Genomic DNA, 8,040 nt, shown 5'->3' with positions numbered 1-8,040 from the left:
TGCTTGTATACTGATATTAAAACTTTTTTTTAACTCTTTCTCTTTTCCTCATTCTTTCTTAATGGGGGAAATACACATACATTAGATATCTTTATTGTTACCTCTATCTAGACACATCACTATATGTATTAACAGATTTAACACTGTATATAGCTTTTTTCTTTTTCTCTGTGTGTCTATCCATCCATATATCCACGCATTCATCTGTGTATATATGTGTTATATGTATTCATGTACATACCTAAGTTAGCTATATCTGCAATACAAAGAAAAAGAAAGAGAAAGAAGGAAAGGAAGGAAGGAAGGAAGGAAGGAAGGAAGGAAGGAAGGAAGGAAGGAAGGAAGGAAGGAAAGAAGGAAGGAAGGAAGGAAGGAAGGAAGGAAGGAAGGAAGGAAGGAAGGAAGGAAGGAAGGAGGGAAAGAAAAAAGAGAAGAAAGGAGGGAAGGAAAAAAGAAAGGAGAGAAGGACAGAAACATAGAAACAAAAAAGAAAGATTATGAAGTTATTTAAAACTCTAACTATGTAGCCATTCATATAGATGATACAAACATACATCTACATATTAAAATCATTAAATGTCATTTTGGGAATGTCTGAATTAGCATACAGACTGCCTTGCATTTCTTTAAAAAGCAAAGCAAAACAAAACAAAACAAAACATCTTTTCCTGTGTCAGCATCTCCAGAGACCAGATAAGGCTGAAAGTGGGATTTCCCCTTTTCTTGGGACATACTCATTACTGGAGGAAACAGACACCTCCTGATATCTTAAATTCCAAAGGGACCCAATAGCTTCTTTGTTCTAGGAGTAAACTCAGAGAATTTCTCTTCCATATAAATAACCTCAGGCAAGGCTAATTTAAGAGCATTCTTTCTTCTGTCAAGGATGAGACCTTGAACCTAAGATATTACCTTGAATAATGGAATCTTTTCTTATATAAGTATTTTGTGGGCATGTATTATGTTATGGAATGTTAACATTAAAGAAAACACAAATGTTCTGGGTTGTAAACTCAATTGGCACCTCATCGAGTCTCTTATCTTACTAAGAAATTTCCTTTCTTTTAAACATTTTTTTTTTATGTGGCACTAAAGACGAGCAGGTGTGCATGTGTGTGTGTGTGTGTGTGTGTGTGTGTGTGTGTGTGTGTGTGTGTACAATTTTTTCCCACAAGTTTTTTGAATTTTATGAAAGCAGTTTTGTGATGGGGTACAAGCTCTGGGAAATCCCTTGAACTCTGATTAAATCTTCCCACTTGAGCCATTTGGCTGAGAACATAAATCTTTCCTTGTAGCTAATTCCAAATCTTGGTTACTCTTAATTTAGCCTAGCCTTCCATTGTTCAGTTACTTCCCACCCTTGATCCTATCAAAACATTTATATCCAAATCTGTTGCCCTAACTATCCTAGTCCTCCATTGCCTGTAATCTCTAGGTAGCCTTTAGCTATTACCCACCCTTAATCTCATTACTGGAGTCTGACCTCAGTCCCCTCAAGATCCACCTTAGACTCCTCCTCAAGACCCTCCCTGAACTCCTCTAGACTACCCCCTAAATCCTCCCCCCTCAGTCTTTTCTGTAATAAGATCTATCTTGCCTCCATGATGGGAATAATAATTCAATCAAGCTCAGACTCACTCTATGACAAATTATTCTTGCCTGCTTGTCTAATACAAGTGTCACAGATAGTTAGGTTCCTTGAGAGTCTAAACATTATGGCAGATCTTTAATAAACTTTGATCTCTGTTGACTGAGAGGAGACTTGATTTGAATTCATTTGGCAGCACCCAGCACATAGATATTTTGGGGTCTCACCCTGGGTGATTTCTAGGAATGAATATATTACCTTATAGTTGAATGGACTCTCTCTCTCTCTCTGTTTGTCTTTCTATTACCACTACACACACACACATACACACACACTCATGCTTGCACACACACACACCTCACATACACAGTCATATAGATATATCGATATAAGTACTCATGCATATATTTGCACATGTGTGCATATGTATATTGTATGTATAAGTGTATATATGCACACATGAGTATAAATATATTGGCACATACAAGAAGTAATTAGGAAAATTGTCTAATTCTAATAATTTTATTAAGTGAGGAGATCTTTATTGAATCATTTGATCAAGGCAGTAAATGAATTCTTCTCTGCAACACTGTAATTACATACACACACACATAGATGTTTTAGATAGATAGATAGATAGATACTGTATTGTTTCTCTATCTATTCATATACACAGGTACCTGTATTTATATGTATGTTGTGTATTAAGTGAGTCAATTTACACTCACAGTTGCTTTAAAATTTTTTAACCTATGTGTTTAGTTCATTAATCCTCACATTTTGTAAAAAAAAAATGTTCTCAAGTATATAATTTTTCCTGATTCCTAGAAATTTAGAATATGTAAAATCAAGCGCAATAAGTTTTCCAGAGGGCTGCTTCTGTGAACAGCTTCAAGGTTCTGATTACATAGAATAGTGAACTCTCTATTTATTCAATAGTAAATTATGCAAAACATTCACAGAAACTAAAGTATGGCATTCACAATGTTATAACACAACATGTTATCACTAAGGTGGCCATATAGTTTTCACCAAAGTGGCCACATAGATGTAAACAAAAGATATCATTTAGTAAGTTCTTAACTCAATCATCCTTAAGGAAGACAAAGTCAAAGGACACAAAATCAAAGTTCTCCTCACCTAGGCAGTAAACCATAATCATCTTATCAGCATTAAGTACCCAAGAAGAGGTATTTTCATCTTGAGTTGAGCCTGGCTGTCAGCTTCCGTGGTACCTCTTCCATGGCCCCAGCTCCTGCCCAAATCTACTCAGCTGTCACCTTGACTCAAAGGCAGCCAGCTCTTAGCTCCATGTCCAGCTCCTCATCTAGTTCCCACACAATACTGAAACTCATATTGTGAGTCCACCTCAAGTCCTTCACAGTTTCTGTTACTGGGAAGATAAAGTAAAAGTTTTCTCCTTCTTAACTCTACGGCCACAAGAGTTCTCTTCTCAGTTCTTCTCAGTTCTACCTCAGTTCTCAGTTCTTCTCTCTCCAGCCTTGGCTTCTCTTTATATATGGTTATTAGCTCCTCCCTTTCCTGTAGCATCAGAAACAGGAGTTCACAAGTTGTGGGGTTCTCAAGTTCTGTTTCTCCCCAAAGACTTGATAAAATCATGGGCATGAACTAAAAGAAACTTGAACTGAAACAAGGTGTTAATTAAATAGCTGAAACAAGGCATTAAGTACTTATTTGCTTGCCATTACAGTATATTATTTCATTATTATCATTCTCTTCAGAATTTTATTAACTTTTCTGTGACTTATTCCTTGACATATTCATTCAGAATATTGTTTTTCAGTCTTCTTTTATGTCTATAATGTTTCTTTAGTCCCTTTGTTTATTACTTTTATTTAATTATGATTTAAATAAGATTTATTTAATAGTAATGCTTTCTATTATTTATAGTTTATGCACTAGCACATGGTCTTTTTTGGTAGAGGAATCATGTGATGTATGTGTGTATATATATATAGTAATCATGTAATATGTAGATACATAATAATATGCATTCATATACGTATATGTGTGTAAATATAATATACACATACAAAACACCACATTTTAATGTTAAAAAAGGCCATGTACTAAGATACATAATACATATGCATATGTATATATATTCATTTATGTATATATCTATATAGGTATATGTGTGTTCATTTACATGTATGTATGTATGTATGTATAGCTATATCTAATCTTACTTCACTTTCTCTGATCACTTTAGAAAATTCAAAATTTGCTCCTTTTCCTTCCCCTGAATGTATTTAAAAAAAAATAAATTTTCTCTTCTTGAGCCCTTTTCTAATTCTTTTTAATCTTTTTTTCCTCTTCACTATTTCACTTGCCTTCTAGTCATTTTGAATTTTGTTTTTTTGTTAGTGGGTAATATTCCTACATTTAATTTATTTTCCCCCTTTGTGTGGGGGTTAAAATTCATCAGATTTGAACTCCCTTGTCTAACCATTCCAATTTTATTTACATGATAGACCTTATCTCATCCATGTGTTTTTCTTCTGGGATTCCTTAGAAACATTAATCCATTAGGGAAATAATGTTTTACAGAACCAATATTATTAGCAGAGCCCCAAACTTGTTCCCAACATTTATAAGGATATTTATAAAATATCTTTTCCCAAACCCAAGCCAACTTGCTTTTGCTCTTCTATTCTTTTCTCCCCAACCCCATATAATATTTCCTCTTAAAACACACATCCTTACTGATGCATAGAATGTTAACTACAAGAGCTCCATACTTTTTCAGAGAAAGTCTACTTCCCAGTGCACAAACACCTTCACATAAAATTGAGCATTAATTCTTCATCTCCTATCATAGCTACATTTCATCTTCCTATTGGAAATTCTCTCCAACATCTTGGTTGGGTCTACATGAAGCTTTCTTTTCCTCTCAGTTCTCTGTCACCTCTGAAATTTTCCTACAACATTCTCTCTTGCCAAGATGCTAGAGAAATTACCAAATCTTCACTCTTAACTCATGTATACTAGAAAAAAACATGCCCATTTTTCTCTGTCTGCGATATCCTCTCTTACCTTTTATGCAATTTCCCTTTAACAAAGATATTAATTTACCTGTAGAGGGTTCAGGGTCTTTTGCATATGGTGTTTTCTCCCCCTGTGCTTCTCCAAATTTTATTGTTATTTTGCCGAATAAATGTGACTTTCTTTTAAAGCAAAACACAAAATTTCTAAACTTGACATAATTGATATTTTAGTTAATTATTAATTAATAATTTATATTAATCATATTAATATGAATTCCCTAAATGCCTGTCTCCCTTTCTTTTCCATCTCCTTTCATTGGTGCTAAAGCTCTAGTTTGCAAGGTTATTTTAGGTAGTAATTTCAGATCCTGTGTTTTTTAGACTGTTCTCTATGTTGTTCTTAACTTGTAGATGAATTGGTTTGAGGCAGAGTTATACAACATCTTCAGACTCACTCTCTCTTCTAGAGTAATCAAACTCCAGTGGCAAGATGAACAAAGCTAACTGGAGATGGCTCAGGATGTAGTGGATGATCATGACATCTTTGATATCAGCACTCCACAGTTCCTTCTTCAGCTACCTTCATTGCAACAAATTATTCTTATCCATCCATTCCACCACAAAAAGTCTCCACACAAGCCTGTACCTGTATACTACTCTCTAACTGGTGTGATAAATGAAAATCCCTGAGAGTTTCCAGATAATTAAATAACCAATTTATTAGCTATGCTAGCCTCTAATTAAGAAATTGATGGTTAGATGTTTCCCTCAGTAACTGGAGACTACAAGGGAAACTGAACTTCTTTGAATCCCTTCTGAAAGGGAAGTCCCCTAACAAGAGAAACTCAGTGCTGGTAAGTGGAAATTTAATGAGAAGGTGGGCTAAAAATCTTCATCTCTTCCTGCTGAGAATGTATTTTCATCATGAGACGCAAAAAGCTTAAAGCATCTGGTCAGAAACCAATTTCATCCTGATCTCTCTGGCTAGTTTTCTCCTTCATTAGCTGGGTTTTCCTGAACTCTAATGGAGGGGATCAAGGACAGAAGTTTCCTTCCCCAACAAAGTCTCACCTGTACTGGATTCTGTTTATACTTTCAAGAGAATTTAGGTTTCCCAATTTGGGTGGGGTCTAGTGCAACCTAGTTAAAGAAATGGGAGAAAGACCCATATATACAAAAAATGTGTATAGCAGCTCTTTTTGTGGTAGTAAAGAATTGGAAATTAAGGGGGTGCCCATCAATTGGGGGATGGCTGAACAAGTTGTGGTTATGCATGTTATGGAATACTATTGTGCTATAAGAAATGAGGAGCAGACAGTCTTCATATTTACCTGGAGAGGCTTATACAAACTGATCCTGAGTGAGAAGAGTAGAACCAGGAGAAATTTGTACACAATTACAGACACAACGTATGTGTGATGGCCAACTTTGATACACTGGACTCTTCTCAGCAATGTAGGGATATAAGTCAATCCCAAAACACTCATGATGGAGAGAAATATGTGCATCCAGAGAAAGAACTAGAAAGAACTAAGTTTATATCCAGGTGGAAGCAAAATACCTGATCTTTTTCCTTCTCTTATTTGGTTTCATGTCCTCTTTACCATTTTTCATTCCATCTGATACAATCCATCTTTATAACCTGGCTAATGCATAATGGGAAAGTTAACAAAAATGTGCCTTGGGGTCTAGGAGTAATCACACAGAGAATAATTGACTTTTTCAGGAGTTGGGTCTTAATAGAAATAGCAGGAAGAGTGTACATAACATATTAATAGTTAGTTATTGAAAATATAATATTAATATCTCTTATTGGTTTAGCCCATCTGCTGAGATAGTTTGCTCACTACAGTTTCTTGCAGCTACAGGTAAGAGTTAGGTGATAGATAGATACTAAAGGTGATCTCTATGGATCCGTGTTTCGATATATGTGTTTTTAAAAGGATTTGGATAAACGCAGAGATGCCATTCTCTTCAAATTTGCAAATGAAGCAATCAAGTCGATAGGAATTTATTAAACATACAAAATATATAACATAATATGTCACTAAGGCAGGAGGGAGAGCTGAGATGTGGATAGAATCAGAATTTCAAAAATTAGTGGTGGTAAGAGCATCATCCTTATGAATTAAATAGGAAAGAATGTAAAGTGTTACATTTGTACTTTAAAAAATAAGTTTATAGACATTCAATGAAAGAAACATGGTTATCCAACAGTTTGAAAAAAAGAGATCTAGGGGTTTTTAATATAAGCTCCATATAGTAAAATATGGCTGTCAAAATGTGGAGCTTTTAACTTTATTAAGAGGTCAATTTTTCATCAAATATATAGTAAACAATTATTTTATGCCAGGTATCATCTTTGCATAGTTTCTTAAAAATAATAAGAACATGATATCTACTTCGTACTCTTCTAGGTTATAATATATTTTGAATATTATATTCACTTCAGAGAGAAACTGTTTAAAAAGTAACTTGATAAGCTGAGGAGTATTGAGGGGATAACTACTGGGATGCCCAAGGTCATTGAGCACCAACAATTGTATGCATTATATTATTATCACTCCTTGTCATCATGCACAATTTGAAATCAGCAACATGTTGAAGTCTATTCGAGTCCACCTCTCCATTCAAATTTAAATGAGTCTCAATCTTAATATTTGGACACTGATATTCTGTGAGCATTAAGTATATAGCCTCAATGGGAGAAATATTATTAAAAATAAAACTTTGTTTTTGGTAGATGTCTATGAGCATTACAAAGTATTTATGTTTTCCACAGAAAATCCAACCACATCTTTTCAAATTCTGTCTCTCATTTCATTATTCATTCTCAATCTTTGTCATCTCTGTCTATCAAAATCTGGATAATTCATCCACATTCCCCCCTATATGGATGTTAAGATTTAACACTTTTGAGCAGTCATGGATTTTATTAATCTCTGCATTGTTCTGATGTCTGAAGAATGTGGGACTATGTCATCTGCACACAGGAAGATGTCTAAGACCTGAACTTCTTTGGAAGTACCTCTTCAATTTGGTGTCTGTACTATGGTGCTTTGTGGTTCTGAATGAATCAATTCCATTTTATTTGTAGATTCATTATTTTTGGGTGATCAAAAACACAATGAAGACACATACACAATATACATTTTTATACACACATATGTATATGTATATGTGTGTATGCATATGTATATATATATGCACATATACACACACACACAAAGATATATATTTCTGAAACTATTTTCATCAATGTACATTGGCACTTCCCACTCCCCACTTCTACATACCCTTACAGAATTGTTTAGAAAACCTAGAGTTAAAAAATCTTGGTCAGTGTCATATAATTTATGTCACAGGTAGAACTCAAACCTTAATGTTCATTTTTCCAAGATGTCCTCTCTCTCTCTCTCTCTCTCTCTCTCTCTCTCTCTCTCT

This window comes from Petaurus breviceps, unplaced genomic scaffold (assembly GCF_028583685.1).
Source record: "Petaurus breviceps papuanus isolate PSGF00001 unplaced genomic scaffold, PetGlider_PUasm1.0 213, whole genome shotgun sequence".
Classification (NCBI taxonomy): domain Eukaryota; kingdom Metazoa; phylum Chordata; class Mammalia; order Diprotodontia; family Petauridae; genus Petaurus; species Petaurus breviceps.
The sequence above is the reverse complement of the archived record's forward strand: the minus strand, read 5'-3'. Positions refer to the sequence as shown.